The sequence below is a fragment of the Hakea prostrata genome, chromosome 4 (assembly GCF_041222555.1).
Source record: "Hakea prostrata isolate BN-2017 chromosome 4, UWA_Hpros_2, whole genome shotgun sequence".
Classification (NCBI taxonomy): domain Eukaryota; kingdom Viridiplantae; phylum Streptophyta; class Magnoliopsida; order Proteales; family Proteaceae; genus Hakea; species Hakea prostrata.
The window spans coordinates 24,585,036-24,596,847 of record NC_142603.1 but is presented as its reverse complement, the minus strand read 5'-3'; positions in this window follow the sequence as shown (position 1 = coordinate 24,596,847).

Below are 11,812 nucleotides of genomic sequence, written 5' to 3'. Positions count from 1 at the left end.
TGGGAAACCAGTTGAATTTGAGTATTGCTCATCACCCTCAGTCTGATGGACAGTCTGAGCGAACAATTCAGTTTTGGAAGATATGCTTAGATCTTGTGTTGTTGATATGAGTGGTAATTGGGATGAACATTTAGCTTTGGTTGAGTTTGCCTATAACAATAGTTATCAGTCGACAATAGGCATGGCTCCTTTTAAAGCTTTATATGGAAACACTTGTAGGACACCTCTGTATTGGACTGAAACTGGAGAAAGGAAAGTGTTAGGACAAGAAATGATTGAAGCTACAAGTGTGATGGTAGATATGATAAGAGAAAGGATTAAGACTGCTTAGTCAAGACAAAAATCTTATGCTGATAGAAGAAGGTCAGATTTGGAATTTCAAGTTGGCGAGAACGTTTTTCTAAAGGTATCGCCTATGAAGGGTGTAATGAGGTTTAATGTTAAAGGAAAGCTTAGTCCTCATTATATTGGACCTTATGAGATTCTTGAAAGGATTGGATCAGTTGCTTACCGTTTAGCATTGCCTCCGTCACTCGCTGAGACTCTTAATGTATTTCATGTTTCAATGCTTCGAAAGTATGTTGAGAACCCGGATCACATACTACAGCAAGAACCTGAAGGACTTTGTGCTGATTTATCTTATAAGGAAGAACCGGCTAAAATCTTGGATAGAAAGGACAAGCAGTTAAGGAATCGAACTATCCCTTTGGTGAAGGTTCAGTGGAAGAACCATACCCATGAAGAAGCGTCTTGGGAGAAGGAAGAAGACATGAAGGAGAAGTTTCCTCATCTTTTTGGAAGTTCAGGTATACTTTCAATTTCGAGAATGAAATTTCTTTTAAGGAGGGGGGAATGTGAAACCCGGCCCTACCCTTAACCCGGATACTCTTTGATTGTAGGTCCGAAGACCCGAAGTAGAAGTGAAAGTCAACTATGGGCCATATTGGTAGAAGATATAGTGTTCGACTCCGAACCTATGGAAATTTAAGATGATGCCCCATACTTGAAGACAATGTTGGATATTGAGAAGAGACTGCACCTTGATGAAGAGAAGATTAGTTGATGACCTTAGAGCTTGGTGGGATATGATTTAAAGCCATTTTTCCATGCTAGGTATGTTATAGAATATGTGTTTAAAGTTTCATTTGATTCCGAGTAGTGGAAGACCCTCAAATCCCTGTCTTTGGTTTTGTTGACAGCCTGGGTCGACTACTTGGGTCGACTGGGCCATGCTACCCAGCCACTCGACCCAAAGATGCTGAACTCGAACAGAATTTTCTGTTTTGAGTATCTTGCTATATATACCCCATGAAGTCGTGATTTTAGTATCCCTAGCCTCCATAACACTTAGAGAACGAAGGGAAACCATCTCCAAGCCTCCAAGAGTGAAGAAGAAGACCTAATCTTGCAAATTCTCTCTCTTGTTCTTCAATTAAAGGTAAGGGTGTCAATTCGGTACCGAAACTATATTACCGCACCGTACCGAACTGTTTAAACAGCACCGCACCGTACCATTTCCAAATTCGGTACGGTTTGTACCGAAACCGAATTTGGTAATTCGGTACGGTTCTGTTTCGGTATAAGGTACCATACCGACGGTATGTACCATATACCGTACCGTTAAACCGTATACCGCATACCATATACCATATACCGATGATAATAGATAAACCCTAAAATTGGCTTGTAACTTGCTTTGTTCGTAAGTCGTAACATTCGAACTTTGAAGAGCAGAGAGCAGCCGTTGGGGGCGGGACTGAGAGCAAGAGCCAAGAGGTGCGATCGTGCGAGCCTGCAAGGTGAGACTCTACTCTAGTTCTTGATTCCTTCCTTCCTCTCGTTCTTCCTTCCTTCTTGTTTAGTTTCTTCTTCTACTCTGATTTCTTTTTATTTTCTACAAATCTGTTCTTCCTTCGTTCTTACCGTCTAGCATCTGGGACCTGGTCACCTGGGTAAGCAGTAGCAAATCGCCTCTTGTTCATTCTTCTTCGAAGCTCCATCTGGCTGGGTAAGCTCCATCTCGTAAGCAGTAGCAATTGCAAGCAAGCCTGCAACTAGTGGAGTTCGACGAACAGAGCAGTAAGCTAATTAATATTTTTGGGTTAATGAATTGTTCCCAGCGTTAATTAACACTTGTTTGATATTTAGCAACTTCCCTGTGATTTGGCTTGAAGCATGTGGTATTTGATTAACACATTTGATATTTAGAATGCCAATTTTTGAAGGCTTGAAGCAGTTGCGAGTTGTTCGATTTTGATTGACTCACTTGCATGGCAGACGTTTGATGAAATATCTGAGAGGATTTTCATGGTGTTACTTGTATTCTGTTTTTGCCACAGGAATCCTCTCATGGTGTTAATTGTATTCTGTTTTTGCCACAGGAAATTGTGTTTACAACTCGGTTCTTGATACAGAAAATTGTGTGTTATGGCAAAATGATTGTAGGATCATTGGTTTCAACCATGCCTTATCCGAAAAAGTATTATTCTTACTAACATGTAACATATTTTTGCCATACTCTGTTTCATGGTGTTTGGTATACCATACCTAATTTATGTGTAACCCATGTTTTCTATCTGAATGATTTTTGGGTAGCCTGCTAATTAATATTTTTGGTTTTGGTTTTGCATTGATCAAACAATTATTTGATCTGTTATTATCATTATTGTTTGCACATTCTGATTTGTAAGCAATCAATTTTAGGGAAGTGAAGGTACCCAAAAGCTATGATCTTTTCTTTTCTATTGGAAATGAAAAAATTTTGTCTTTTACCCTGTGATTGTTCATTCTTTTGGGGTATAGGCTTAGGCTGAGGCATAGAGAGGAAGCTCAAGATGCAAAGCATGTACATATGTATACAATCAGACTCTCAACTCCGTATATATTTGAGAATTGAGGGTGGGATTGGGGAAGTTATTTCCAAGATGAAGGATAATAGAGTAGTACTCATTTCTGTTTGGCAAGGAGCAGCCAATATTTATTGCAAATTTCTTTTATTTGTAAGTGGGTATCTTTTTTATGTCGATTGGAGGGTTTCTTCTCTCTTTTCTTTTCTTCTTCTTCTGTTTTTTTCTTCTCTCATGTTAGCATATATACATGCAATTAATGACAGGTGATCAAATTAGTTTTGTTTTACCAAATTGCAGATTTTCAACCTTTCCTAGCTTTGTTTGGCTCAAGTCAAGCTATTTGCTGAAATTGCTGCCAGCAATGTGACAAGATTGTGATGATTCGAACAATACACTCTTAAATCTCATACTAGAAGTTTTGATCTTGATCTCTATAATAATGTAATAACGACTGAGACATAAGTCAAATATTCATCAGGTGAAGGAAAAAAAGAAACCCACCATAGATGACTCTTATGCCAAACCCTGAAAACATACCGATTTTCATACCGTAACAAAACCGAACCATATACCGAACCGTGCCATTTTTTCGTACCGAATTATTACCGTTTTCATACCGTACCATTTTAAAAATACCGTTTTCATACCGTACCGTATAAATTCGGTACGGTACGAAAACGGTATGAGGTTTTCAAACCCAAAACCGTACCGAATTACCGATACCGTACCGAATCGACACCCTTAATTAAAGGTTAGTATTCTATCTTTTGTGTTATTGATTTATTCTTTCTATGCTCACTCTCATCTTTGAACTGAGATTATGATGAAGATGCTGCAATCTTGTAGTCATATCTTTACAATCTCTTTTCATTCTCTTCTGCTATGATCATCTCATTCATTCTTGACATGATTCTTATGATTTCTTCTTAAACTATGATAATATTCCTATTTTGATTCATTCTAGCATTATAGATACTTCTCTATGATTATTCATACCTCTGATCTACTATGTTCTTGTACTAGAATGAGATCTAATCATCTCTAGTTCATCTCTTTCATTCATAGCATGTTTCTAATGAAAACTATGATTTTTACCAAAATAGAAACTATGATTCTAAATTAGTAAGTAATGGTTTTAATGGTGGTTTGATGTCTAAATTATGCTTTTTAGTCTTAGACTACTGTGTTAGACAATCTCTCCAATTTTCGTCGCATTCCGGTTTGTGTAGCATAGGTTTCGGATCAAGATTCTCTTTTTATTTTTGGATTTGCTCTTGGGCAGATTGCCTAGGTCGACTGGAGCACTCAACCCAGCCAATCAACCCGCAAGAACATAATCTATTTTCTTCGTCCGATTCGATTCGATTGATGCTTATTCTTTTAGGACTACTTCCTAATGACTGTGTGATGCTATTCTAGGGTTTATTTGCTAACTTTGGATTCATCCTCTTGTCCGTCCAGAATACATTCGAATCTATTTAAGGTAAGGAAAGTTGTTACCATATTAACATAGATTGCATAGATTTAGTTTCTAATTTGGGAACTACTTAGATTTGCTACTGTTATGTTAGTTTCTATTATGATATGAATGCTGCAAGTACATTAAGATCTTATTTCCTTATTTACTTTATGTACTTGATTATGTATGAATATTTACTCATGTATGTTTCTTATTTATTTGATCTTGTCTTATTATACTCTTTCATATGATGAGATATCTGTCGTGGATGATATGACTGAATTATGATTGTGATTGTTTAGGTATGATTTGGGATTGGGGAATGTACTTTTGACATTTCTGTCCTTGGACCTCATTGGGAGTAGTATGGGATATTTCCAATGTTGCCCTTTGACACTTCCCCGGATTATTGGTTTTCATACCTAGGACTTGTCTAGCAGTGTTTGGCTAGGTTACACCCTTGTTATATTAGACCCGATTTGGAAGGGTATTGAGACAGAAAGACCCGTGGTAGCAATGGGGATTCATGGGTGCTCAAGACCGGTGAGTTACATCCGTGAGGGGACATGAATCACATTGTGGGGGCCATTTATGGGTAGAGTTGCATATGGATAGACTTGGGCTCATGGGCGTTCAAGACCGGTAACCAACCCGTGAGAGGACATGAGAGCTTCCCGTTTACTATATGTGGATGACCTATAGGGTTGATGAGTCCGTATTTCAGAGAGTCGGATACGCTGACTCTAGTGTGAAGGATACCGGAAAGGATCCTAAGAGAGGAGGAATGGATGTATCTGGATCTGAGTTGATGTAACTAAGTAGAAGACTTGCATTGGGCTAGGCTTTACCTTGACATGCGCCAATACTTAGACCAAACGGTGATGTGAGAGAGAGGTGACTTAACCCCCAGCCATGGATTGTCCGAGAGGGATGAAGGACCCTTTGCCAACCGAGGATGAGTGATTTGAGACCTACCCAAAGAAGTATGGTGCTATGACTTAAAGCATGTCTGCCTATAGAGACCAGCATACATAGAGTTAGACTCATACATACATTGTTTGTTTCATATCATATCACTTTATGCTTTGTTCATGTTACTGTGTTATTTATGCTATTATGGAATAACTTGCCTTGCTGAGTTTCTTTTAAAACTCACTCCTTTTTGTACAATATAGTTTGTTAGATTATTCTACAGGTGTTGATGGCTATGAAGCGCAATATGAGGAAGCGCAAGATGAAGAAGCGTACCATACGCAAAGTGTTGGCGACTACGAAGATTACCTTGAGTATCCCTCGAGTGGTCTCTCTTATTACCAGGATTAGCCCTACTGTGGAGTGGGAGCGTCTGAGCGTAATCGATGAAGTCTATGTTTATGAAGACATCCTTTATAAAGTAGAAAAGACTCTAGTTTAGTTAGATTATAGCTGTCTTTCTTGTCTTTAGAATCAATTGTAATCCCTTTGATTTTCGAACTACATTCCGCTGTACTCGTGGACTGAGATTCCGCCTCACTCTACTTTTGATTTATATATCTATTGGTATCATTTCCACACTCTGATGATTATATCGTTACTTTACTTTGATTCATTTGAATAATATTGTTATCATTGATTTAGTCTTGTTCTTGATTGTATTGTTGTGAATGTGGGAGGTTAATTTTACTAACTACTGGATCTTGTGGACTGTGGATCACACACTCGGGTATGCCAGATAGGGTACCGGCTGGGTGGATGTGACAATAAGTCATAACTAAACATTAACAACTACTAATACAACCAAAGAGACGCATAATGTACAATAAGACAAGTGAAACAAATTGAATTTCATTAATCACATAGGAGATTTTAACAAGTTTGAAAGGAAATACATCTAAGAAAGCATAAAAGGAAACTCCTAGTACAATCTATCTAGGTGATCGACTCCGGTGATCTGTCTGGTCCCTCCTAGATCTGAACTCTTTCTCCATTCATGCAAATGTCTCTCCCAAGGTATACATATAGGACTCTATCCTCTCCATTCGAGCCTTTATCCTCTTAAGTGTGGAAGAAATCAATGACTGATGAGAAGACACACTTGGAACCCCAGAAGTCGTATGTAATGGACCTCTAATCTCACGGAAGCGTGGTATAGGAATCTCCTCGTGTCTCAGAATCTCACCCTGATCTTGATCCTCATCTCCCTGATCATCAATAACATCCTCATCTTGAACTGGAACCCCATCATGATCATCATTGTCTCCATGCTCATCCCCATCATCATCATCATCATCATCACTGTCGTTGGCATCCTCATCCTCTGGTGTCATCAGCCTTGACAATGTCACCCTCATCCTCTGACCTAGCTACATCGTGAAGGCCCTATGATGTCCCTGGTAGTGAAACTGATCGCTCTGCCTCTAACCGTAGACTCGATGACAATTCTAGTGCTATGTGTTTAGGAAATTGTTCCTGAGAATCAAGCTGACCTCTCATAGCCTGAGACTTTCATCTTAGTCGTGTCAATCGATCTTCTATAGTATATTTGTGTGCCTCTATCCTCAAAACTGTCGAGCTGGAATAGTTCCCTCCTCGTCTAACTGAACTTCCTGATCCTCCTCCTCATCATCTTCATCCTGATCTTGAACCTCACCTGAAGTTTGGATTGTTGTCTCCTTATCCTTGTATTATTTCTGCTTATAGCATAGGAATAGTACTCTGATCCTCATCTCTGCCTCCCCTAATCGTTAAGTGTTTTCTTCGTAGTGGTTTGATGGGATTTTGAAGAGTCAAGTTGAGTTTCGCATTGCATGAGTAAAGGAAGTTAAGCAATGCAATATTTGGTGAAGAGGAGCATTTTGGTAAATTTTTGGAAAAGTTTGTTTTAGATGGAAACTGCGATTTGGACATGTTAGCATGTGTATAAGAGTTGGTTTAACATGCTAAGAAGGTTTGTTTGGAGAAGATCCATCGAAACCCCTGGAGTTTGAAAAAAAAAAACTGCAAGAACGGCATTTTCGTAATTTTTTCCAAAAAATTTCGATTTGAACATTCTAGTGTGTTCATAAGACTTGGATAAAAATGATGGGATGATTTGTCTGAAGAAAACCCATCAATTTTGTTTTATGGACATGAAAATTCAGCAACTTTGGAAGAAGGAATCCTCTTATGGACAAAGTATTGTGATTTTTGGAAAGTTGGATTTTGACTGAACGGAGAGTGGGAGTATCTTCCCCATAGTAAATCAGTCTTGTGGGAATTGGTTTGGTGTTAAAATTTAATTTGGTTTGAAAATGGGACAAGCGTTTGTAAAGTTGGGATTTGGTAAAGTGAATAGTGTTTTTGAACCAAAGTGTTGGAAATCTTTTTGGTTGAAGCTTTGTTTTGTTTGGAAAATAATGGGAACATGTTTTTAAACATCCCTAGGCACCATCCTAACCTTTAGCCTCAAGTATTTCTCAGTTTTGAAGAAAAACATACCGATGGTAAATGAAGTTTGAAAGAAAAGAGAAGAAAGAGAAGGTCATACTTGTGTTGTTGATCAATGAAGGTTGTAAGTTGTCGTTGAAGCCTCTTGAGAATCTTGGAACCTTAGGAACCCTAGATAACCTTTTCCCCTGAGCCAAACTTCAAGTTGGAAGTGTGATTTTGAATTTGGATATATTCTCCTAGATTTTTTACGTTCGGTTGGTTTGTCAGAATGACCGAAAGAAGGAACTGTAGTGCTTCCTCAAGTGGGAATGGAAAGAGAGTTGTTCCAAGAGCTGGAGTGTCCTCTGGCAGTGTTGAAGCCCAGAACCCTCTGACAGGTCAAGCAACCGGTAACCCATCCGGTGCTCCTCCAGTGGTCAACTACCAAGAAATCATTAATCTTATGGGGGATATGTTGCAACAGCAGAGTGCACAGTTCAACCGAATCTTGACTGGGATAATGGCCATGCACAATGAGACCTGTGTTGCTGCCCAGGCAAACCCTAATCTCGCTACTGTGCCTGATGTTGGAAGAAAGAAGTTTTGTCACAAGAAGTCCCTACCCAGTAGAAGTCCTAGCTATGTTAAAAGACCTAGCCAGAAGTTCACTAGGTCTGCACCGTACCCCACCTCGATGTATCAGCCCCAGACTGTGGGACAAAGTGTTGGGAATACAAACCTCAATCAAATTGCTGCAGACCTGAGACTAGTGAAACAAAGATCTCTAGAGCCAATGCGATCTTTAGGATATAGAAAACTTGTTTGTTTTTACTGCCATCAAAAAGGACACCCCTGCTGTCTCTACCCTTATAAACCAAGTCGTCGAGCTGCTTTAGCTGCAAGATTAGTTCAAGCCCCTTCTGCCGGTAAAGTGTGTAGTGTAGTTGGAAACGAGATAGAACCGAACCAAATCATGATGTCGTAACCGGTACGTTGCTCTTATCCTTTAACTTCTGCTATTGATCTATTCTTTACTTATGCATTGTATAAATACCATATGCGCTGCTTTGATTTATCTTCGCTTGCGCATTGTATGAATATCACATGCATTGCCCTGATTTATTCTTTACTTGTGCATTACATACATATCATATGCATTGCTTGATTTAATCCTTATTGATGCATTGCATATAGGCCATATGCATTGTTTTGATTTATTCTTGCCATGTGAATTTGCCTAGTCTGTATGAAGTGCCCGTGAGTATTGTTTTGTGTTCCTCTTAGCTGTTTGAGAAGTCAGCCAAAACTTCCGTGTTCTTTACCTATTAGATCTATTTTTCGTTGTACCTTCCATCCCCTGGTAAAAATTCGGTGGAAGAATCACACCCCTGAAGAAGTTTCCTCATATTAGTGGAAGCCCAAGTATGCTTTCAATTTCGGGGATGAAATTATTTTAAGGGGGGGAGATTGTGAGATCCCACCTAACCCTAACCTTGCTATTGTACCAAATGCATACATACCATATGCATTGTTTGATTTATTCTCTGCTGTACGAATTGCCTAGTTTCGTTTGGTAGAAGTTTACCCCAAAGCTGATCTATTCTCTCCACGATTTCTTCTTATGCCTTACATTCCCTTTGATAGGATAGTGATCTTAAATCATTCCCATGACTGATCCTTCTATCCCTGCTGTTCTAGAATGGATCTCCATACACTCTATAACCTTGTGAATTCTCCACATGATGATTTTGAAGAGAAATCAAGTGTGATCTTCATGATTTGTTATTCCTTCTAATTGTTTCAAGATTTCAAGCTTTTCATCTCCTATTCTTCAATCAAAGATTAGTAATCTCTCTTGTGTTGTATTGATCTACTCTTGCCATGATTTATTCTTTGAGATTGAGATGATGAAGAAGATGTTGCATCCTTGCAACATATTGATCCTTGCAACCATCTTTTCTACAATCTCCTTTCATTCTTAAACTTTTATGATCTTCATATTAATCTTCGCCATGATCCTTGTGAAATATTCATGAAGCCATGATCATACTTTCGATTTGATTTCAAAGCATGTCAGATATATTCCTTGTTTCCTTACATAAGACTTGTCGTTATTTGTTTTCCGTGGACTTTGGGAAAACGAAGCCAAGATAATAGGAAAGTACCCCTGCCTTTTTGAAACCAAGCACTCTCCCAATTTCAAGGACAAAATTATTTTAAGGGGGGGAGAATGTGAAATCCAGCCCAAACCTAGCCAGGACACCCTATCTGTTTTGGGTAAAGAAGGGTTAGTTTAAATGTTACACCTTAAAGTTGGACCTTGATTTCAGTTTTATTATCTTTGAAAGCCTTAGGAAGTCATGCCAGACCTTTCCCTTAGGGTAGATCTGTAATGTCTGGCCTTATCCTAACTTCGACCCGGCTCGGAATCTAGTATGTTTGTAGGTCAGAAGACCCGAAGTGGGGACAATGAATAAGGAGAGGCCTATCGATGACCGAGCCACTCTGATACTACTCCTTACCTCACCCAACGAGAGGGGCGAAGCTGCTCGAGCAAAGCGAGAGGGGCGAAGCTGCTCGAGCAGAAAAGGGAAGTGCTTCCCCGATTCAATTAAAGAACATATAAAGCATCCACCCCCTTATGCGTCTTGCAGATTGGAACTGGGTCTTCTACCCGTCGAGCTATCCCTTTCAAAGGATACCTGGCCCGGACCAACAATATCAACTTAGAAATGGAGAAGAACGACAGGTCGAGTTGGACAAGGCGGTGAAGTTCTCGGTCTCTCCTGTCGAATGACGAGAATCGCAACAGTACCTGACCTCGTGCCGCTGCTCCTCTTCTCTTAAATAAGAGTCTTGTAGACCCTTTTGGTTGATGATTTGGTGTCGAAGCCCAAGCCCATGGACATTGACGATGATGCCCCTCACTTGAGAGCATTGTCAGTGTTAGTTTTGAATCTGCGCACCGAAGAGGGGTGAATTTGTTGAAATACCTAATGAACTCCTGTACTCAATCCGAAGGTATTTCCAAAAACTAGACTTCTTGATGGACTTGTAGGAGAAAACCTCACTCAATTTGACCCCATATAACCCTCCAAATCCCTGTCTAAAGTTGCTGAACTATGTCTGGCAAATCCTTCTTGCGCATCGAAGAAGGTGAGCTTATTTGGTGGACTAATGAACTCCCATGCTTGATCTGAAGGTATTTTTGGAAACTATACTTCTTTATTGACTTGTATAAGAAAACCTCACTCAATTTGACTCCGTATAGCCCTCCGAATCCCTGTTTGAACCTTGCTGTTCTGCTTGGTCGACTGGACCACTCGACCAACCACTCGACCAATGGTTTGCCAAATCCATGAAAATGCAAATTTAGGGTTTTTCTCTTATATTTAAACCCTACTTCGAGTTTCTTAGTTACGGCAGCCTCCAAAACACTTTTTGAACGTGAGAACACCTCTTCGAAACTCTCTCTGGTGATTCGAACGATTCCTCTGCAGATCTGAAGCCTCTCATCTCTGATCTGACAATTCAAGGTTAGTATCTCTTCTGAATTTCTAATTATTCTTTCTTCGTTCTTGTTCTTGATTGAGATCAGGAAGAAGATGATGCATCCTTGCAACCATCCCTTCTTGATCTCCTTCGTTTCCTTGAGATCTATGATCATCATCATGATCTTAACCCTAGCCTGATTAATTTCTTGAAACCCTGACCTTGTATGATCTTTCTGGAAACCTTTGGTAACCTCCCATGTGAGGGAAACCTCATGGGCAATGTTTCTATTAACCTAAACTAGAATTTCTATGATTTCTTGTTATTTTCTTGATAACAATCATTCCCTCTCTTTCCGTGATCATAACCTTTTCATGAGAGCCATAAAGGTTGAAACCCTAGTTTCTTGGGTCAAATCAAGAACCCATATTTTGACCATGACTTGATGTTTTTATCTTCCCATATGATTCTAATAAATCCTAGGAAGTTCCCCTTCAAATTTCGGATCAATCCGACTTCAAACGAAGAAGTTATGACCAATCTAAATTCTGCAATTCCGTCCTGACTCGATTGGTCGACTGGGTCAGTAGACCAAGGCACTCGACCAATGAAGGCAGTAGCTTCA